The sequence below is a fragment of the Monodon monoceros genome, unplaced genomic scaffold, assembly GCF_005190385.1.
Source record: "Monodon monoceros isolate NGI ecotype Baffin Bay Population unplaced genomic scaffold, NGI_Narwhal_1 Super_Scaffold_8, whole genome shotgun sequence".
Lineage (NCBI taxonomy): Eukaryota > Metazoa > Chordata > Mammalia > Artiodactyla > Monodontidae > Monodon > Monodon monoceros.
The window spans coordinates 57,806,814-57,830,560 of record NW_021703785.1 but is presented as its reverse complement, the minus strand read 5'-3'; the positions used below and the strand labels follow the sequence as shown (position 1 = coordinate 57,830,560).

At 32.7% G+C, this 23,747-nt stretch overlaps 2 long non-coding RNA genes across 2 annotated transcripts in view; both read left to right on the top strand.

Annotated features, from left to right (window-relative positions):
* The first annotated feature begins 6,148 nt into the window (after positions 1 to 6,148).
* On the top strand, positions 6,149 to 21,432 carry LOC114888014. The gene is made up of 3 exons (XR_003791685.1): positions 6,149 to 6,210; positions 18,112 to 18,193; positions 21,096 to 21,432. It is a non-coding gene; the product is annotated as an uncharacterized LOC114888014 (long non-coding RNA).
* An 883-nt stretch (positions 21,433 to 22,315) lies between these two features.
* Positions 22,316 to 23,747, top strand: part of LOC114888012 — a 35,463-nt gene continuing 34,031 nt past the window's right edge. The window contains exon 1 of the long non-coding RNA XR_003791682.1: positions 22,316 to 23,424. This is a non-coding gene — a long non-coding RNA (uncharacterized LOC114888012). The remainder of the gene's footprint in view (positions 23,425 to 23,747) is intronic.

The following is a 23,747-nucleotide window of genomic DNA, read 5'->3' as shown; positions in this document are numbered from 1 at the left end:
GAATGTGTTTGAACATTGAGATACATATCAAAATACTTTAAAAATCAGATATTTCTGTTTTATTAGATATTAGGTGATCCAGGAATGTGAATCCGTTGACAGTTATGGTTAAGTAAAACGTTAAAATTTAATAGAAATCAGTTTGATGTAAGGGTGGAGTTCAGACATTGGTGTCATTATACTGTAAGGTGCTTCTTTGAGATAAATACAAGGTATAGAAAGTCTTCATAACTTTGATTTGAGAATGTTATAAAAAAGCAGCTTAGTTTGGATAGGATGAAAATGAATACAGTTTTTGCCCTTTAACTTAACCAGTGTTTTCTAGGTTAGAGAACATTAAGATGAAAAGTGAAAAATCCAATTTCTGGGTATCTGGGGGAGGGAAAAAATCCAGGTTCAGTTTATCACTTTCAATTCAGATATCTTTATACACAGCCTTAATGAGTTAAATGGGGAAAGAGAGACAGCTTTTGAATTTATATTGTGGAAAAGATATAAATTAGAGTTGTTCCTGATTTAGAGAGTTTATGATTTGTGATCTCTGAAGTTGTCAAAACTTATTGTTTAGACACAAGTATTTAGCATCAGGAAATTGTCCCATAGATAGCTTATAAACTTCCAAATTTTTAGCTTAGTAAGTAATTTAACATCTAAAAGAGTTGGTGTAGATATTAAGTTTTCTTCTATTTGGTCAGTTCTTACAGAGTAAGAAACTTTAACCTAATTAGTAGTATGTGTTATTTTAGGAGACAGGTTAATAAGGGCTTTTACTGCTGCATGTGATTGGCTATCCCTTAAAGGACATTTTGTAAGGATTTTGGCTGTTTTTAATTTACAAACCTGACTATCTAACTAAGCCTTAACATGTAGCTCATTATAACAGAATTTGGGGGAAAGGATTTATTGTGTTATATTTTTTACAGTGATAGATTTCTATCTTATTTGTGCAATATTTATATTTTTGGATAAGTGCATTTTCAGGGTTAAATAATGTTTATTTTCAGGAAAATTCTTAATTGTTCCCAAAATACAGTTACACTGTCAGTGTTCTAGTTTTATTGAAATAGTTATCCTTAGGGAGAGAAGAATATTTGGATAAACTAGAATAGAGGTAATTTAACATATCTATGTATGAAGGGACTTGAAATTATTCATATTTGTCATTGATGTATAATGCTAGTATATAAGGACAACTTATATTTTAAGCAGTTTGTCAGCTCTAAAAATTTTCTTTGAGGTTTTATGGTGTTACTGAGGATTCATTAAAGAGTAGATACAATTTCTTAATGAAAAAATTTTAAATGTTTATTTGAGGCAGTTTTGTACATGTGTGTATTTTATGTTTTCTTTTTCTGACTAGCAAATAGATCCTTAATGTTTCAGTTTTCTTCAGATAAGACGTAATGTATCAGAATTGTATTGTCAGATAAGCATTTTCAAAAGGCAATATTTAATGTCAGGACTTAGTTTTTTTATTTAATATCATTTTGAAGTAGCACTTCAGTTCTCAGCACCACAAACCACACTTTTGATATTTCATTAACATATGTGATTTGGCTTAGTTTTACTTTCCTATTTTCATGGTTAGAGTCACTTGGAAGAGAAACATGCAGCCTGATTCAAATGTAGTTTGCTGAGACTGATTAATTGACTGGTTATTCGTTTATTAATTTATTATTGTTTGTAAATGTCTTAATTTTTAAAAATCTTTCTTTGATATTTGCTGTAACTCTTTTTTATTGGATAGCTTTCATAATAAGCAAATATATTTAATAATTTTGTTATCCTGTGATCCTCAGATTTTTTTTTTTAATTTTTATTATTAACATTGTTTGTTATTAAGCTGCTGCTAAGCAGAAAAATGACTTTTTCAATTTTGATAAAAATTAAAGATTGGGGGTTTTTAACAAAATATTATCTGAATTGTAAATATTACTATATTTTATACTTTTATTTATCTCAAACCTAGCCTTCTTGACTAGCTATTTAAGTTTATCAGCCTATTCTTGCATTTAAAAAATAATTTACAGATTTCCTAATTTTTCTGACTTTTTAAATATTTTTCAGAATCAAAAATACTTAAATGTTAAAGAATAAGAATTTCTTTTAAATTTAAAGTTATAAGTCCGTAAATAGAATCATTTAAGTTTAAAGATAATTTGACAGAACAAATATTTCTATTTCTGTTAGTCATCAATTGATATGTACTGACTAAGTTTTTAGCTTTGTATTACACATTCATAGTAGCTTAATTACATGTGGAAATTTTTTTTAATAGCTGGAATTTTTGTAAAAACTTTATGGGCTAAAATCTTACTTATTTGCTAATAGTGTCTGATGTCAAACATATATTGGTGATTAGATATGTGGAACCTGGGAGACTGGAGCTCTTTATTAAGCATAATATAATTTCATTTCTTGATTAAAGTTTAGATACTTTCTTATTTTCCAGAAGAATGGCTAGGGAAGATAGTCTTTATGAATTCACCCTGAACCTGGTTAAAACTCTTCTGAGAATTTTGATAATTGAGCAGTTAAATCTAAACTAGGAGCTGAAGTGTCATTACATGTGTCATTAATTTTTTTCCTTAGATACATTACAGGTTCCATTTCTAATCAAAACATCAATTTTGTCTTTTCTTCTCTCTCCATCCCACTTTTTAAAGAAAAAATTCCTTCTTAACTAATTTTATCATGTAATGAGAAAAGCAGACTTACTAGGTAGGTTGAGCTGAGCCAGTTTTTTCCTCTGTGTGTTAGTTGCATATGCTTTTCTCAGCTTGCTTCTTCAGTGGAAGCAACAGTGAATAAACAAGTATCACCACAGCCCTTGTTCTTGCTCTTTACAGTTGGGAGCAGGGTCTGAGAGATTGCTGCTGCTTGTCAGCTATTGTACAGAATAGCATCAATATGCAGTAATGGTGGCCAACAGAGCCTGCACCCACCAGCTTTTACAGACCAAGTGAGAGAGGCCAAACTGTCAGTGTAATCCATATATAGTATAATGAATACATTCTTTGACAAAAAGGTATTTTATTCCCAAAGCAGCTTAAAGAGAACAGTAGATGCTTATAGTTCTTAGACTTTTACTGTTTTTTACTATTTACTCTGGTTTTAGTTCATTTAATTTTTATTCGGTTAATTCCATCTGTTTGAATGGAAAACTGTCTTGATTCTGAAAGTATTTATGGTATGTTTCATGCTTTGGTAGCCTAGAATAAATTATTAATAGTTAGTTGCTGATAACACAAGTTAGGTAGTACACTTGAGGAAAGAAAAGTTGACTGTGGCCACATAGGAGTGTTTCTTTCACTTTGGGACCATATGCTAAGCCCCATATTATCTTTATTTTATAGCCCAGTCTAAACAAGGCCAAATTTTTGTTCATTTCACTGTAACTAAAAAGAACAACACCCTGTACTACTTGGTGTTGTGTATAAAGACAAAGCAGGCTGCAGGTGAAAGTGCATAAGTCTACTTTTTCTCACTATTAAAATAACGTCTTATATCTGAACTTTGTATATGGAAAGTTCAGATTATTCTAAATCTTTTGGAAATAGGAATCTGTAATTTCAAATAGTATAAGAGTGTTTTTGATTTTTAATGATTTGAATTTGCACAGATGTGCATAACCTAAATACTATCTGTATATTTTTCTCCTCTTTTGTATCCAAATTCCAATAGGTTGTAGTTAAAGGGAAGTGAATATTGGATTTCTGTTACAATTCTGATTTCATTTGTAGCATTCTTGGTGGAAAACTACAAATGGTGTTTTTAGTGTGTAAGCCTAATGCCCCATCTTAAAGTCCAACATTTACAATAGCATTCTTTTAAAAAGGTAACCATGGGCTGTTTTGTTGGTTGGTTGGTTGGTATGGGTTTTTTGTCCCCTAATACTACAGTGTGTTTTCATTAATATGTTGATGTAATTTAACAGATAACATATTAATTACTGTTACCTACCGTTAACCAAAAATGTGAGTTACATAATGCTTTATATTGAAAATACCTTGTTTTTACTACTAATTACTGTGTAAAGTATCTGTGGACCACCTGTACCAGAATAACCTAGAATAAAGCATTTTTCCAGATGTGCTGAATCAGAATCTCTGGAGCTAGACTTAGGAATTTGTGTTTTTTATAAACACTAAGTGAGTTTTTTTTTTTAGAAGCACCACATGTGAGAACACTGCCCAAAATGAATTGGGGAAGAATTCTTCACACTAATAAACCATTTACATTTTCTGCTTTTTTTTTCCTCTGAGCTCAGTAACTAATTATGAATCTTATCATTTCTAACACAGTAGCTCTAGATTAAGTCTTGCTATTTCTTCAGTCATATGAAGAAAACCTATACTATGAGAGCTTATTTTTGTTCAAGTACCTTGGACCAAATTTTAAGTATTTGTTTGGAACATTTAGTATACCTCTATTTAACCTGTACTTGATGAAAACAGAGGGAGTTGATCACTTAAGAATTTTTTAAATTTTCAGTTAGATAGTAGCTATTTATCTTAAATGTACTTCTAAATATGTATTGGAGAAAATACAGAAAGGAGAACTTTTCATATGCTGCTTGTGAGAGCATGTGGCAACATCCTACTAAAGTTGAAGATATACATAGGCTTTAACTCAGCAATTCCATTCCTAGATGTTTTAGATAAACTAACACATTTGTAGTAAAGTCTTATTTATTTTTACTTTTAATGGGAAAAAATTGAAAGCAATGTAAATGTTAAGTAACAGGAGAATGGCAAATATGGGACATAGTCATGTGATAAAAAATTTTTATTATATAGCTATTAAAATGAGAGCTATGTGTATCATCACAGATGAATGTCTTCAGCAAACAGAAAAAGTTGCAAAAGATTAGATACAGTATGATAACATTATATGAAGCTTGAAAGCAATGATATATAGTTTTGAATACTTGAATTTGTAATAATAGTGTAAAAAGATGCATAGGAATTAAATACCAAATTCAGGATTGTAATTATGTCTTAGGAGAGAGGGGAATGGGATCCAAGGTATGGTACAAAAGGAACTCAACTATATGTGTAGTCTTTTATTCTTTAAAAAAAAAAAAAAGTAAATAAATAAAAGCAAAGTAAGTATGACAGAATATTAGAATTCAATACAGCTGCATTGGAGGGCCAGGGGTAGGATGTGGGGATTCATTTTACTATTCTCTTGATTTTTCTGTGGATTTGAAATATTTATTTTTCAAATAAGTTTTAAAAATGTACTGTCCTTTTTGGTGAAGATATTCTACAATAAGATATACACTTGGAATACCCCATTAAGGCCTGGATTGGATTTATTCTATTCTGTGTCTTGTAGTAAGTGCTTAACTGTTAGTTGGTGTACAAACTACAACTTACAGTCATGGCCCACAGAAATCAAACATTCTAACCAACTTAAGTTGCTAGGATATTTTAAAATTTTAAATAAATTCTTTTATTTTTGAAGATGAGCCATACTGTTTCCTTCCTTTGCATACTGGCTTTTAATCCTCCCTACTCTTATAAGTAAAGGACAACCATGGAAATAGTTTCTCTTTTTTTTATCACTACTCTTTCGTTTGCTCTTTAATTCAGGCAATTTCATGACTGTGTTTTCTTTTATTTTGGCCATAGATCATAGCATACTGTTTTCAGAAATTTCTACATGCATTTTAAGCTCCAACCTAAGCTTTGTATTTATACTGTATTACAGTAGAATTCTTGGAATTGGGCAGTATACGGATTTGTAGATTTCATGTGTCTGTGTGTGAGACAAAGAGAAAGAGATTGGTCAATGTTGAGGTATGAAACTGAATTTATCTTAAAATATCTGCAATTATATGATGTCTTCCAGAAGCCTCAGTGTGCTCCAAGTTAGATATTGAAGTGTGAGTTTTAGTAACACTTACATATTTGACTTTTAAACTTCAAGAGGGTGATAGTAATAGAAAAGTGAATTTAAAAAATTAATGATAGTACTCTGTACTGAAATATATAAATGCTGCTGCTAGGTATTTCTAATCTGTGATTGTTCAGTGCTATATAAGGATCAAAAAACAATGATTGTCAACCTCAGTTGAAAATTTTCTAACTTATATAACGTGATCAAATTTTTTAAGTCTTCCCTCTTATTTTTTCCTAGGTGAATAACAACAAAATGAAGACCATATAAAACAAGCCCCCTACTTAGCCCTGCAATTCTTACCTTGTAAGTATTAACTCACAGTCCCCCTGCCATTGCTGTAAAAAGTTACTGTTTGGTGTCATATTTTGCTTTATTTCTGAATTTTTTTTCTACCATCCTAGAATGACAACTTTCTAACCTCCCCTGACCCCCAACACATTGAAGTTCGATGTTAATTTAGTCCATTTTAGAGCAAAAATAGTGTCATTGCCTTGGGTAAGTTTTCTGTTTTGGAAAGGATTTTACAGCCAGGCCCTATCATCTCTAAATCTGAGAATCATAATTTTAAACCCTTTTCCTTCAAAGGAATTTACAAATAAGTAGTGGTCTTTTTTATTATCATCATTATTCAGGTTTATTGACAGTTATTTTATGGTTTTATAAAGTGGAAGTGTCCTCTCCACTGGAGAAATAGTTTTTTTCATTTATCTGTTTTTACATTTTACTAGATTACACTTCTGACTTCTTTGTGACGTGCTTAAAATTTAGCTGTTAAACTTCAAGAGGTGGGAAAAACAGGAAGGCAATCCCTTTTCCTTCCTTTTATATATACACATGCACACCTCTTAGAATAAGAAACATTTTTACCCTGATTCATTTTACTTTTGAGAAACTTGTAAATGCTAAGGGAATAATTCTAATAGGTTAGCTGAAATTAATATCATACCCCTAGAAAAACTGTCAAAAACAAGGTTATGGTAAATACACAAGATACTTATTTCCCTAAATTTGAGACCCTAAAATCAGTTACCAAAAAGATTCATTTCCATGTATTCCTTCAGCTAATTTTACATCTCTAAATAAAAGAAACTCAACTGCTACTGTTTCTGTTCTTGATATTGAGGGATGGCCCTGTTTAAATGAAAACTAGTGCTTCAGGTGCTTCTCTTACATTACCTCATACCATTGCATTAGTGACCCAGTAATAATGTGTATTATTATTAAATAATGTGTATGTGTCAAGGAGTGACTTTATGATCATAGATCAGCCATTGAGCTCAATTAAGTAGTTTTCAGGGTGTGAATCAATTAAATATTGAAAATTTGTAGTAATGAGCCAGTTTGAAGAATAGTAACCAAATGCCACTGATCACTTCTTTTTATAATTTTTTCCCTTTATATTTTTGTTGCTGGAAAACTAGAATGGAAACATTTGCAAATCCCCAAAGAATCCTATATAATCCAGGCTTGGCTTTCTTAATTGGTCCCTTGGAAGCCAGCTCAGCTTTTCTTCAACTTAAATCTCAGAAAAAGAAATCTTTTCAGTTGGTATTGCAGTCTTACTGTAGACTGGAGGGCAGTCCACTTTTCAAAAAGAAATAGGTATCATTAATTTCCAACAGATTTATAAGTACAGATAACATCACATTCTTAAGCTCATTTCATCTCCTTTATAAATTTCTAAGCAAGCAGCCTTGCTTGGATACTCTCCAGCATCTTTTAAAATAGGTCATTTGTGGTATTTCATAGTTGAAATGCTTACTCTTGTCTCTTCTATGTAATATGCCTGGAGTTACTTTTAATCTTAGATACTAGAATAGCGTTATTTCCAATTAAACAATACCCAGAAGAATAGGCACATAGTGACAGTGGTCATTGATTCTTCATGATTGTGTGTGTATTCCGTCTTTCTCTCTTTTATGTTTATTTTACACTATTGTTTCTTTCTTTTTTTAATATTTATTTATTTGTTTGTTTATTTGGCTGTGTCGGGTCTTAGTTGCGGCACACAGGATCTTCGTTGAGGCATGCGGGATCTTTCATTGCGATGCATGGGCTCTTCATTATGGCGCGTGGGCTTCTCTCTAGTTGTGGTGTGCAGGTTTTCTCTTTAGTTGTGGCACTCAGGCTCCAGGGTATGTGGGCTCTGTAGTTTTGCGGCACACAGGCTCTCTAGTTGAGACCCGCAAGCTCAGTAGTTGTGGCACACGGGCTTAGTTGCCCCACGGCATGTGGGATCTTAGTTCCCCGACCAGGGATCGAACCTGCGGCCCCTGCATTGGACGATGGATTCTTTTACCACTGGACCACCAGGGAAGTCCCCATTGTTTTTTTAAGAGAGGGATTTTTTTGAACTATTCACTTGTGGAATATGGATATTCCAGAAATTGTGGAGTATTAGTGTTCCATATGTTTGATACTGTAAAAATTAAATAATGATAGTGTTTTTGATTCATTTTTACAAATTGAGTAGAGATGAAATATTTTTCAAATTTGATTTTCAATTTTAAGCTCTTAAACTTTTGTTGCTTAACATAAAACATTTAGAAGTAGTCACACTTCTTCCTACTTTTTTGAGCTATGTTTTTTGATTTTTATATATTTCTGTTATGTGAATTTAAAATAATGTATCATTTGGTGCTAAATAAAATAACATCTTTAGGTTCATTGTCAGCAGTTAATATCATTGCTTCTGTCTCTTTAATCTACAACAACAAAAATTTTAAGCGATTGACTTTGTAAATAGGAAACAAAAGATAAAGCAGAAAATTCACTATTCAACGCTGTCTATGTTAGTAGTCCTGTAAACAAAAGTGATGGAGATAAATTACCTTGTAATTCAGGAGACTTATTAAATTTGCCTGCTGTCCAAGAGATAAGCTAGTGAAAAGAAATGACAACTATTTCTCACATAGGACTGGTTATCGTTTTTAGAAATCAAGTTATCAAGTTAGCCATAGAATAGCAATGGCATGTAATTATACCATTATAGAAAATATTGTCAGTTCTTGAATTATAAATAGTGTAAATGTAGGATTGACTAAAAGTACTGGAAATAGAACCAGGATGTTGTAATCAGTAGGGCAGTAAGCAGTCAATATGGCAAATGATATAAAATCTGTTGTGTTTTCAATGAAAATGTAATGCTTTTTTTATGAGTCCCTAGATGTAGCTGAAATTTCTCCTATTTTTAATTTATTTGTGATGGAAATTTACTGGTGTAAATTACTGTCTACCTATGCCATTCATGGGGGAATTTTAATTATCTTGAATAATTTTATAATGTGAATGTTTCTGAGAGAAAGACGTGTGCCAAAAGAGAAAAAAACCAATTGCTTTTTTGGCACTTGGATTAGTAAAGAGTGTTATAATCCAAAGCAGAAAATTTTATAAGGATGCTAGGTACTGTCAGCATTTGGTGGTAAGGAAGGATTTGCAAACTTAATAACATCATCAGTTGATATTAATTTAGTAAACATATCATATCTAAGCTCTTAAAGCTGTATATTGTTTTACAGTTTGTGAACATAGAGAAAGTTGACAATATGCAACAGCCATTTTTCAGTCATTGTTCAAATAACAGCTATTTTTGAGAAGTAGACAATGCTTAATCAAATGCCAGGTGTTCCTGTCCTCAAAATTTTATATATTTGACACATGTATGTTTAAGAGAACGAGTTAAATTTGAGCTTTAATGTTTACGGCAGTGCTGTGTTTCTGATCTCACAAGAATTATAGCTATAAAATATGAATTTTAATGCCAAAACTATAGAAAGGGAATGAATTCGCTGTTTTCCCACCCTGAACAACTTCTCAGTTCAAGATGGGTGATTCAAAGAAGGATAATAGAAAACTTATTATTTGTGAACTTACTTCGGATATTTTTTTAGGAAATGAAAACAAGTCAGAATTTAATAGCACAGGCCTTGATTTAAATAGGAAATGAATATACAAATATAATGAACTCTAGTATGATAGGGATTTCAAGTTCTAAGCATAAGTACGGTAGGTAACATCCCAGGCTACTGTCTGCAGTCTTGCCCTTTGCCTGTTTGTCTGAAATTTGAGTCTTCAAAATTATCTCCCTGTAAAAACAGGAATAAATTGAATGCAGATTGACTTAAACATGTATCCACTTGTCAGCAGTCATACCTGACTTTTTGCCTAGACTGTCAGTTTCACTCTTCCTGTTATATCCAGTAAGTTTATTAAAATTTTTTTCGGTTTTGTTTTCCTTAATTTGGCTCTACAAGCTGTTTCTTATGCCTCTGGAATTTGGTGCCCTATAGTCAGAACTTAAAATTGGCAGTTTGTCCTCCAAATCCTTAACAAGACAGCTTAGTAAAATACATTGAATTTTCCTAAAAGTCAATTTTTGTTTTTTGTTTTGTTTTGTTTTTTTTGCGGTACGCGGGCCTTTCACTGTTGTGGCCTCTCCCGTTGCGGAGCACGGGCTCCGGACGCGCAGGCCCAGCGGCCATGGCTCACGGGCCTAGCCGCTCCGTGGCATGTGGGATTCTCCCGGACCGGGGCACGAACCTGTGTCCCCTGCATCGGCAGGCGGACTCTCAACCACTGCGCCACCAGGGATGCCCAAAAGTCAATATTTAAACTGATCTGTATTCATTTTATTTTAGCCCTCAGAATATTAGAATTAGAACCATAATAAATAGACTTTTTCCTTAGTGTTATAAATTGTATTTATGTCATTAATAACTCATAGAAAATAAAATCCTTGTAAGAGAGCAGGTTTCAGTTTAGCATACAACTTAATTTTTGGCCCTAGATTTATCTTCTAGAAATAGTTTTTGTATCTTTTCTCTAAGCTAAACATACCCAAGTCCTTCCACTGGTTCTCACAATATGAATTCTAGACCATTAGTATCCTGGGTATTTCACTTTGGATCTGCTACATTTTGTCAGTATTCCTTTTAAAATATTGTATATAGAACTGAACCCAGTATACTCAATGTGTTTTGAGGTACAAAATACAGTATGTCTCTTATGAATAAGATACTTCTATTAATGCATCCTGATTCCACTTTCTCTTTGTCATCAGTACTGTTGGTTCATGTTGAATCACAGTCCGCCAAAACCCTAAGTTTGTCTGAGGTGTGTTTCAAATCCTATAAATTTAGATTCAGCAGGTATTTGTTGAATACTTGTTCACTACTATATGTGCTCATAAAAGTTTAAGACTGTGCTGTCTTAACTGCAGTTTCGTGAAGTAGACGTTAATAGGCCCATTTTACAAAGAGGAAACTGAGGCTCTGTGTACTGAAGTAATTTATCCAAGATCTTGATTCCTAAGGGACAGAGCCAGGATTCCATCTTGGGTCTTCTGCCTTCAAATTCACTGCTGTATGTAATTGCTGCCTCAATAAATTACTTCTACTATTCATTTCATTGATAAAGTTAAAAATGCAGAAATTGACCAGTGAATTCCACTGCAGTCAGGATGATTTAAGAGCTTAGGAGACATGTCTAGAACTTCTTATTTTCTGATTTTTTTAATAGCTTTTTTTTTTTGGTTTTGCATCTAGTCATCAGGGCTCTTTCCATATCTACTTGTTGAAGGTGGCTCTTGTTTTAGCCAGCAAACTTGGAAGGAGAGATTAAAGGATGTAGGCACTATGAGGTTTCCAGTGGACTGAGATGTAGGAGTGGAGAAATGGCATGGTCCATACCATTGGAAGCATTGCCACATAGTCCAGTTTGAAAGGAGGATAGGTATGAAATAATGAAACCAGTTATCTGCTCAGCACAGTACTAAATCCTGGGAATAATAGTCTGTATTCAAACTGTCCATACTGTGAATGGACAGTTCAGTATCAGTAACCTTCAGAAAGGTTGAAGTAAGAATCCACCAGAGAAGATAGACTTAAATTGTCCTTAAAAGTAGGGATAAGTGGAAAAGGGGGTAGTGAATATTTTAGCCTCCAGCAGTAGGTTCAGTGAAGATTCAAAGATGAGGTAGGAATATACAGCTTAGGGGAGGAAAGAACTGAAAAACAATTTATTATAAGCATCTCAGTTCTTGTGGGAGCCTTGAAAAATCACTCAATGGGAGAGGATAGTCACACTCAAATGATGAGTAATTGTGTTTGTTCCACTTGCTACTCACCTGGTGGCCACAGTAGCATCAGGCTTGATCAGTCTTCTGTCCACTCACAAATAGTTCATGTACTTCTCTAACTTATAGGGACCCTTTTCCCCTAAATATATAGCCACCATACTTTGAACACACTAACAAAATTAATAATAATCCATTACTATAATAATATCTAGTTCCTGTTAAAATTTCTGATTATTTCAAAAAGGTCCACATAAGGCATTTAAAAGATATCTTTTAACTTAATTGTAGAGTGTTTTCATTGGAGAGAAATAGAAAATACTGGTTAGGTCCTGATTATATATAGACCTTGATACTAGGCAGAGAAGTACACATTCCACTTGGGAAACCACAGATATATTCTTGAATATATGAGTTTCAGGAAGTTTATTAATTGACTAAAGATGGGAAGTCAAGCTGAAATGCAATTTTAGTTATCAGGTACTTAGACCTGATTTTAAGGTATGACATTAAGAATGGCAAAGAAATTGATGAATTGCGATCTCAAAGAAAGAGTCAGTTGGTTTTACTGACCAACTGAATACAAGGAATGATTGACACAGCATAAAAATTGTAAAGAGAGAATAGCAATGGGTAAGTATCCATAATTTGAATGCAAAAGAAGAATGTGTCTAAGAAAAAAAGTTAAGATAAACAGCATATTTATTTATGTTCTCATTAAACTTTTTATATTGCATTTCTTGGCTGACATTATGGTATATTTATAATTTATTCATATCTAGGGAGTAAAGTCATCAAAAATTTAAAACTCAATATAAATGTTTAGCTTGTAAGTAGTTTAACTTTGTATATAAGGAAACTATTGTTAGGAAATCTAATAAAATGATAACATATCTAATAATAAAATGATAACTCTATATATTGTACCATATATATATATATATATATATATATATATATATATATGTTGTGTAAATACATATATATATCCCCTGACTTTTCTGGAGTAAATTATATAGATTGAAATCCACTTCACACAGTTTTTAAATAATCATTCATTAATTTCTTCATCAGAAAAAAATCAAGGGAATGTAGCAACAATACAAATTTATATTCACTTAAACTGAAAAACTAGGTTTTTTTGGATTATAAAACAGGCTTTCTGGATTATATCTGAATATTATTTCAAGCCTGTTCTCAACATTGAATTTTAAATGTATCTTGTTAATAAAATCCTTGTTTTTAAGCATTTGTATCCAAAAATCAGAAGTAAAAGAAAAGCAAGTTTTAATCTGTCTTCTGTGAATTTTATTTTCTCCAGGTATAATATCTATATATCATACCACTTGTGTAGTATTCCACTGTCCTGAGCAAGGATAGTCACTCTGTGGCCCAGGGGCTATATATAGCCAGCTCCTTAAGAGGTTTATGTGCATAATTTGAAGCATACTTGAAGAAAGTAATTACTATTATAAATTGTGTTAATACCAGATTAAAAGTAAAATTAAGTATTTGAAAAATCTAAAGTAATTTAGTAACACATAAAGGATATGTGTAAACAACAAAGTAACATAAATATTTTCATATCATGTGACAATGGAAACTGTCTATAGATTAAAGAAATTTTGAGTTTAAAATAACCCCTTCCTGAAGGCATAATATAAAACCTATTTTGGCACCCCAAAGTAGAAGATTATTATAAATGGAAAGGAAAAATCAAAGCTTACCAGCTCGAGAGATTATTGTTGCTGTTGAACACAGGTAGAGAGAGATGTACCTTCCCTATTTCTGGAATTGCGCCACTGGAATCTTTCACTTTATTATACATTTAAATAAAGAATTTCCATATTTTTCTGGCATGTGGAAATAAATGTTTTCTAATATTTTAAATTTATCAGGCTTTCATATCGAAAGCCATGATTTTTGTCTCAGTTAAAAATAGAAATAAAAATAGGAAAAAATTTTTCTCTGAGCGTTTATTAAAATATCAGTGATAAAATTGCAATATTATCACAGAAAGTAATAATCTGTAAGGGATGAAATTAAGATGAGAGAAATTATAACATGTTTGCTGATAGGAATGATCCAATAGAGAGAAAAATTAAAGATGTAGGGGAGAGTGTTACAGGAATATCCTTAAGTAAGCAAGAGAGGATAAAATCTAGTATAAAAGGGAAGGGATTGGTCTTATGAACAGTGATTGTTCATAATTCAAAGAAAGAGTTATATGGGGACAGATACATGTATGTAGATAGGTGTGGTGGAAACTGGCAGAAATTCTCTTCTCATAGCTTCTGTTTTTTGAGTGAAAGTGAGGATGAAAGGGAGATATTGGAAGTTTAAAGAGAGAAGAGACACCTGTCTGATGTTTTTCTAGAAGAATGAATGAATGGGCCAAGATTGCCAGACAGCTATGAACCGATTTTAGGTATAAAAGATTTATAAAGTAAAATTATTTCTGTTCACAGATGACATGATCTTACATGTAGAAAAACCTTGATTACACACACACACACACACACACACACACACACACACAACCCTGTTGTAACTAATAAGCAAAATCAGCATTCAAAAATCAGTTGGAGGGGCTTCCCTGGTGGCGCAGTGGTTGAGAGTCCGCCTGCCGATGCAGGGGACACGGGTTCCTGCCCCGGTCTGGGAAGATCCCACATGCCGCGGAGCAGCTGGGCCCGTGAGCCATGGCCGCTGAGCCTGCGCGTCCGGAACCTGTGCTCCGCAATGGGAGGGACCACAACAGTGAGAGGCCCGCGTACCTCAAAAACAACAAAACAAAACAAAAAATCAGTTGGATTTCTGTGCATTAACAGTGAATAACCCAAAAAGGAAATTAAGAAAACAGTTCCATTTACAATAGCATCAAAAAGAATAAAATGCCTAGGAATAATATTAACCACAATGGTGAAAGACTTGTATACTGCCAACTATATAACATTGCTAAAAGAAATAAAGAAGACACAAGTAAATGGAAAGACATCCCATGTTCATATATTGGGAGTATTAAGATGAAATACTACCCAAAGTGGTCTACAGATTCAGTGCCATCTGTATCAAAATCTCAATGACATTCTTTGCAGAAAGAGAAAAATACATCCTAAAATTCATATGGAATCTCAAGGGACACCAGATAGCCAAAACAATCTTGAAGAAGAAGAACAATGTTGAAGCTCTCACAATTCCTGATTTCAAAACTTAATATAAACCTGTAGTAATCAAACAGTATGGTACTGCCATAAAGACAGACATATAGACCAATTGGAATAAACTAGAGGCCCCAGAAAATAAATTAGGTGCCCCAGGCCCCTTGCATATATATGTTCAAATGATTTTCAACAAATGTGCCAAGACAATTAAATGCAAAAAGGGCAGTCTTTTCAACAAATGGTCTTGGCAAAACTGAATATCCAAAAGAAAAGTTGGACACTTACCTCACACCATATACAAAAATTAACTTAAAATGGATCAAAGACCTAAATGTTAGAACTAAAACAATAAAACTCTTAGAAGAAAACATAGGGGGAAAGCTTCATGACATTGGACTTGGCAATGATTTCTTGGATATGACACCAAAAGCACAGGCCTATGCAAAAGATAAATTGGACTTTATCAAAATTTAAAACTTCTGTGTATCAAAGGATGCTATCAATAGAGTGAAAAGGCAACCTAGAAAATATTTGCAAGTCATGTATCCGATAAGGGATTAATATCCAGAATATATCAAGAACTCCTGTAACAAAAAAAAGGAAAACCTCAGTTAAAAAGTGAGCAAAAGACTTGAATAGACATTTCTCCAGAGAAGATATACGCATGGCCAATAAATACAAGAAAAGATGCTCAACATCACTAATCATTAGGAAAATGAATATCAAAACCACAGCGAGATAGTACTTCACTCACATTAAGATGGCCATTATCAAAAAAAGAGATATGTCTTGACAAGGATGTAGAAAAATTGGAAGTTTTGTACACTGCTGATGGAGGTGTAAAATTGTACAACCACTGGAAAACAGTATGGCAGGTCCTCAAAAAATTAGAATTACTGTATGATCCAGTGATGCCTAATGGGGTATATACCCAAAAGAATTGAAATCAGGACTCAGATAGTTATAAAAAATATTCATAGCAGCAGTTATCATAATAACCAAAAGATCAAACAAAACAAATGTCTATAGATTAGTGGACAAATAAAATGTAGTAATATACACAACTGAATGACTACCCAGCCACAAGAAGGAAAGTCTGATATATGGAACAATGTGGATGAACCTCGAAAAAGTTAGGCTAAGTAAAAAAAGTCAGACACAAAATGACAAATACTGTATGATTCCATTTACATGAAGTACCTAGAATAGGCAAATTCAAAAGTAGAATTGTGGTTTCCAGGGGCTGAGGTGATTGGGGGAGTGGGCAGTTAGTATTTAGTGGGTACAATTTCAGTTGATATAGATGAAAAGGTTCTGGAAATGGGTGGTGGCGATGGTTGCACAACAAAGTAAATGGACTTAGTACCACAGAACTATGCACTTTAAAATGGTAGAATTTATATTACGTATATTTAACCACAATTTTTAAAAATAAAACAATAATAAGTGAAGACATTCACTGTGAAGGTTTTTTTAAAGATTTATAAAACTATTTGCATTTTGCAGTATTCACACTTATTTCTTTCAAGTTTGGCACACTTGGCTTAGTTTAAAATATATAGATTTAGGGGAACTCCCTGGCAGTCCAGTGGTTAGGACTCTGCACTTTCACTGCCGAATATGTATATAGAGAGGTACATATAGATTTTGCAAAAAAAAAGGTACGAATTGAAATAACCCATTTGATTTTGGAATAATCATTTAATGTATATGTCTACTTTGCATGGGCAAAGAAAAATATGCAGTCTTGAACAATTATTTGCTTTATGTTTTTGTGTCTTATAAATGATTTTAGATTCTTTCTTGAGAAGGGATTATGTCTGTTCGGTACACCAGTATACCGACTCACATAACAACTGGGACGGTACCTGGAACATAGTAGATGTTCAATAAAATATTTTTAAATGAAAAATGTGCATATATAAATTATGTATATTTGAAAATCTGTTCACAGTTTTGTCTAGAAAGTGGGTTCGAGCAGGGAGGGTAGCCTAAAAGGACAGTTCCTTAATATAATTGATAAATACAGATATGTGTTTCTCAAGTCATTACAAACATTTATTTTGGTTACATATTAAAAACTGTGCCGAAACTTGAGACAATAATAGAGTAAGATATGAAACTGGTTGCTCAAATAGAAAATTAGCTACATGGGAATTTCCTGGCAGTCCAGTGGTTAGGACTCCACGCTCTCTGCCGAAGGGCCGGGTTCAACCCCTCGTCAGGGAACTAAGGTCCCACAAGCCTAGCGGCAGGCCAAAAAAAAGAAAAGATTAGCTACATATACTTTTAATGGGAAAATATTCACAAGAAATTAATGTGGGATATAGGACAGTTATGCTTTGTATAAACAATTAGATATTAGAAGGGAGGGGCAAATTTCAGTGCACATCTCCTTATTCTGTAATAGAAGTAGTGTAGCTTTAGCATAGCCATTTTAGTGGTAAGAAAACTGCGATAAAAGAGGTTGTCAAAGCTTGAGCTACAGTGGTGGTAGTTTTCTGGTATCTTCTAGAGAGAGAAGAAATTTCATTCCAACATCTGAGTATGTGGAAACTGTTTAGGAGTAAAATTCCTTACCTGGTGAAGAGTGGGGACAGGACGAGACTAGGAAGATCAAGAGCCACAGGGTTCCTGTTTTATTTCTCATCTCTGGGTACAAAATTAACTCATTTTTCCAAGGTTCATATTTTAGAATTACTTCCTATATAAAGTGATATCCAAGTCTAACAATAACTATTCTAATAGATAAATGTTGAGGGTAAAATAATATTTGGATTTTTTTAACAAATTAAGAGAAAATTGGTTTGTTTTAGGCCTTCTGTATATTTTTACTGTATTTAGTATTAAAATATTTCACATGACTTCTGATTTTTTTCCTTTAAAAGTATATTTGCATTTTGCTAGCTTAAGTTTATTGAAACTTAGCTCTTGTATGTCATTTCTTATTTTTCCCTTGACATGAAGTCTTACCTACTTGATGAAGATGTCATTTGAATGGTGTACTGCAAGGAATTAAATGCCGTTTGTAAATTATGCCTTTACCAAGGTAAAGACCAAATTTTATGAATTCACTGTTTATAAAAGGAAAAAATAACTTCATATATTTAATACATTCAAAAGTTTGATTAAATATTTAATTGTATTTACTTATTAAGTTGACACAGAAAAAAATGCTTTTATTTTTCTCATATTATACAACTTTGTGTTCCTAACCTATAGCAAGGTGCTTCGCACATAATAGGCTTTCCTTAAATTTTCAATGTAGGAATAAGTTTTATTATGTTACTCAAAAGCTTCCAAGAAATAACTAATTATGCATACTATGTTAATGTTAGAATCTTTAAACATGGGTTTTTTAATGTATTTACCCTCTCTTTTCCTAAAAGAAAATTTTTTTTGTATCTTTAGGTGCTAATGTGTGTTTAAAAAAACAAAACCTTGGAGTAAAGTAGCAGCACATAATGGTTTGTGGATTTTGAAAAGGTGCAGGCCATATTGTGCTGCCTCAAAAATACAAGGATCTGATCTTCTGAAGAAAATATATTTCTTTTTATTCATAGCTCTTATGATAGCAATGTCAGCAGTGCCTTAGCAGCACGTAAATATTGGCGTTAAACTTCTAAAATTATCTCCAGTATTAACTGTGCTGCTGAAGTAAGGTTGGCCATACTCTACAGTCATATTTTAATGTATATTAATATTACCAATGTATTTTCAGCTTTATTGATAATTAATTTTCAGTATTACTGATAATCTTGTTATTTTTAGTATGATTCAATAAAAATAAGTTAGTACTAACTTTTAGATGTTTTTATTAAAATAGTATAATTGCAATTTAATAGTTGTGTTGAATGCCATCAAGTTTATTGAAAGAGCTCATACAGCATCAAATAAATTTATTTTAATGCGTATTTGTATTCAGTCTAAATATTCAATTTTTACTTCAGGTAGAGCGGAAATATTAGTTTTCCCTTTATTTCTCTAGTAAAATGAAATTACATTAAGACATTTGCTTATCTCACAGATAAATGTACATTATAAAATACACATTTTGAACAGAACTTAGAGGATAATTTTTAGTAATATTTCTAAATATTCTCTTATAAGGGAAAGGGGAAAGTATCAAAACATGTGAATTAAATTCCTGAAATCCTGTGTCTCAAAAGTAGACTTAATCATAACTTTAAAAGTAGGAAAGACCTTATAAATGACCAGTATATTTGTTGGTTAGTTCAGGAAACAGAAACTCAAATTAAGTAATCTGCTACACATGCAGATTAGGATCTTTAACCTTACGTCTTCTGACTTTATCCTATCATATTGGTTTTTTCTTGTTTTTATTTAAAAAAATTTTTTTAATCCTTAGCCACAGATTTTTGTTAGAAAGTAAAGTCGAAAATATGAAGGCCTTGTTTGCTTTTTTTATATCTAATATTTAACTTTAGCATAAGACCAAAAATAATTATGATAATCACTAATTTTATAGATGCAAACAGTCAAAATTTTTTTTTTTTTTTTTGCGTACGCGGGCCTCTCACTGTTGTGGCCTCTCCCGTTGCGGAGCACAGGCTCCGGACGCGCAGGCTCAGCGGCCATGGCTCACGGACCCAGCTGCTCCGCGGCATGTGGGATCTTCCCAGACCGGGGCATGAACCCGTGTCCCCTGCATCGGCAGGCGGACTCTCAACCACTGCGCCACCAGGGAAGCACCCAGTCAAAATTTTTTAATTTAATTGAAGTTTGAAGGAAAATGTTTTCTTTACCTTCTATTCCTTATTTGTTGGTGTTTAATTAAGTCATTAAACTAAAAATTGATGTTTAGGATAAGAGTGTGGTTGTGTAGTGTACTATACTCCTGGTCTTATTTCCTACAAGGAATATCTCCTTTCAGTTGTAACCAAGCAGGAAATCTATAAATACAAGCAGTTCTTAACAAATCATTTCAATTATAATTGTCTATGTTGGAAACCCTAAAAGTATTTCAGATGTAATTTAAGGAGTTGTATTTGAGCATCTTCTGTTTAAATTCTTATTTCAAGATAAAGAAAATACATAAGACAAAGCTCTCATTTTTAAGAACAATCTCACTTTTTTCCAGCAAAATTTTTTTCCCAAAATAAAGAAGTAGTATACCATATTGGCGAGAATCAAATGCCAGCTTTCACATGGAAATATTGCCTTGGGGCTTTTAAAAGTCATTCATCAAGCTTTTAGCCTGTTCCCTTTATTTTATCTCAGCCATTTCATGAAAGACCGTAACAAATATATGGTAATTTTTGGTTCCACTGAGAATATTTCAGGAACTAATACATAGATACTTGGAAATATTTATTGAATGAATTACAAAGTTTGTCCAGTATTTTCTGGAACAACCCAGGAATTAGATTTCTATTTTTTCTTTTGTTTTCCTTAATGTATTTGAAGTCAGATTTTAGAAAATTATATTTAGTCTAATTTGCCTTCTAAATGCATTTTATATTTACTAAATAAATCTTTATATCTAGGTGCTCAAGATGTGAAAAAGGATCATTTGGGGCTAAAAAAAAACTTTAATTCAATCCTGAGAACAGATTAAAGAAAAATTGAAATATTGGGAGAGTAAGAAAGTATAGAAAAACTGTTGCATTGAAATTCATTATAACAGTATGCAACTTCTTTCCAGTCTCCTATTAGAGAAGGTGAAATAGCCTGTCAGTACCTAATGAAACACTCATTTAGGTAACTCAACAGGACTTAAAGTTTTATTTGTAAGAGTTAATATATTTCCATCTTTGTGTAATTTTGAAACACAAAGAGCAAATAGTAAAATAAAAGTTATGCCCTTTCATGTTAGTCTTAATATGGCCATTTATTTTTTTTGCAAAGAAGAAATAACTATATACGGGTGTATATTAAGCTTTCATTTTTTCCACCTTCTTTGGAAAAAAATCCTAATCTTTTTCATTCAGGTTTAAGTTGATGCCAAATAATTCCAATATTGAGCATCTTAAATCTGTTACTTGGAGTATGGATTGAGTTTGGAGCTAACTCAGAGGACTACAGGCAAGTATTCAGGAGGTAGTCAGAGGGATATCGTAATAGTTGAACAATTCAGCTTGCATACTATATTCAACTTCAAGTCTCTTAAGATCACATATATGTGAATGTAGAATTGACAATTTGATCATAGACTAAATGCCATATTTAACAGTAAAGATTTTCTTCAATCAATTATGTAACCTTTTAATTGTTATAGAATTAGAGGTGTTTTTAAGCCACCAGGTATCATTACTCATATATGTTCAGGTTAGCCATAACTGGATTAGCAAGATTATACTTTAATAAACTATGATTTCTAAGTTAATGTATTTATTTATTTAGAAGTTGACATTCTAAATCAATTTTTTTTTCCTTTTGCAGGTGGATATTACTATCCCTTATTCATGGAAAAAGTTATATTCTAAGTGTTGTTTCTCATTGAGTATTAGCAAAAAGGAGAAAAATTAATGTCCTAAACTTTTGAGATAGATTTGGCTCTAGTAAGTATTTAGAGCTGTTATTAATAGGGTTGGCCAAAAAGTTCGTTCGGTTTTTTTCCATAAGATGGCTCTAGTAGTGAGCGGTTAGTTGTCTCTAACTTCATTCGAAACAGTTTTGTTAGGTTGTATTGTGACAGCTGTCATATCAGAGTGCATTTTAAAAAAAACTTATCAAAATTGGTGAATTTTTGTGTAGCCATTTTAGTATTGAAGATGGAAGAAAAAAGCAGTATTTTCGGCATATTATTGCTTTATTATTTCAAGAAAGGTAAAAACACAACTGAAACGCAAAAAAAGATTTGTGCATTGTGTGGAGAAGGTGCTGTGACTGACCGAACGTGTCAAAAGTGGTTTGCGAAGTTTTGTGCTGGAGATTTCTTGCTGGACGATGCTCCACGGTTGGGTAGACCAATTGAAGTTGTTAGGGATCAAATCAAGACATTAATTGAGAACAACCAACGTTATACCACGTGGGAGATAGCTGACATACTCAAAATATCCAAATCAAGCTTTGAAAATCATTTGCAGCAGCTTGGTTATGTTAATCGCTTTGATGTTTGGGTTCCACATAAGTTAAGCGAAAAAAACCTTCCCGACCTTATTTCCGCGTGTGATTCTCTACTTAAACGTAACGAAAACATTCCGTTTTTAAAACAAATTGTGACGGGCAGTGAAAAGTGGATACTGTACAATAATGTGGAACAGAAGAGATCGTGGGGCAAGTGAAATGAACCACCACCAACCACACCAAAGTCCGGTCTTCATCCAAAGAAGGTGACGTTGTGTATTTGGTGGAATTGGAGGGGAGTCCCCTCTTATGAGCTCCTTCCAGAAAACCAAACAATTAATTCCAAGAAGTACTGCTCCCAGTTAGACCTACTGAAATCAGCACTCGATGAAAAGCATCCAGAATTAGTCAACAGAAAACACATAATCTAGGACTTCCCTGGCTGTCCAGTGGTTAAGACTCCATGCACCGCAGGGGGTGCAGGTCCGATTCCTGGTCAGGGAACTAAGATCCCACATGCCACGCAACGCGGCCAAAAGTAAATGAATTTAAGAAGCAAAAAGAAAACGCATAATCTTTCATCAGGATACCGCAAGACTGCATGTTTCTTTGATAACTAGGCAAAAAGTGTTACAGCTTGGCTAGGAAGTTCTGATTCATCCACCATATTCACCAGACATTGCACCTTCGGGTTTCCATTTATTTCAGTCTTTACAAAATTCTCTTAATGGAAAAAATTTAAATTCCCTGCAAGACTATAAAAGGCACCTAGAATAGTTCTTTGCTCAAAAAGATAAAAAATTTGGGGAAGGAGAAATTATGAAGTTGCCTGAAAAATGACAGAAGGTAGTAGAACAAAAGGGTGAATACGTTCAATAAAATTGTTGGTGAAAATGAAAAATGTGTCTTTTATTTTTACTTAAAACCCAAAGGAATTTTTTGGCCAACCCAATACATACATGTCTGGGAGAAGAAGTAAGAGACCATCATCAGTACATTTCCAGCTAAAATTTTTTTTTTTTCTTACCTCTTATCAAGGGATTTCCTAAAATTTCTGTTTTATTACTAATAGCTTGAGCCCCTTTAATGGAGAACTAATTTCTCCAGCAGAACTTAAGAGTTTATGTTCTTACCTTGTTTATTTATAAAATAAATCTCACAGATTTCTGATTTTTTTTTTTAGGCTATTTGCAATGAAGAAAATGTTGGCAAAATAAATAAGTTTAAACTATGTTAAAATTACTGTGCAAGGTAACAAGTTAGTTGCTGGGTTTTTGTTTTTATTATACTGAAATTAAATTCAACATTTATCATTTCTCTTTGGGTCTATTTCTTGATTTTTAATCCATGGGATTCATGCAAAAACTTCGTGAATAATACATTTAGATTAGCATATGTATGAGTACAGGTCTCCCTTAATTCTGTGGAACTTTGAATAATCTGATACTTATCATATTCTTGTGATTGAACTTTTGTGTTTTGAAAAAATGTAAACTGCCTAGAGAATCTTGTTATTGTTTCTATTTATCTTATGCTATAGGGTTAGATTTTGTTTGAGAAATTATGCTGAGAAA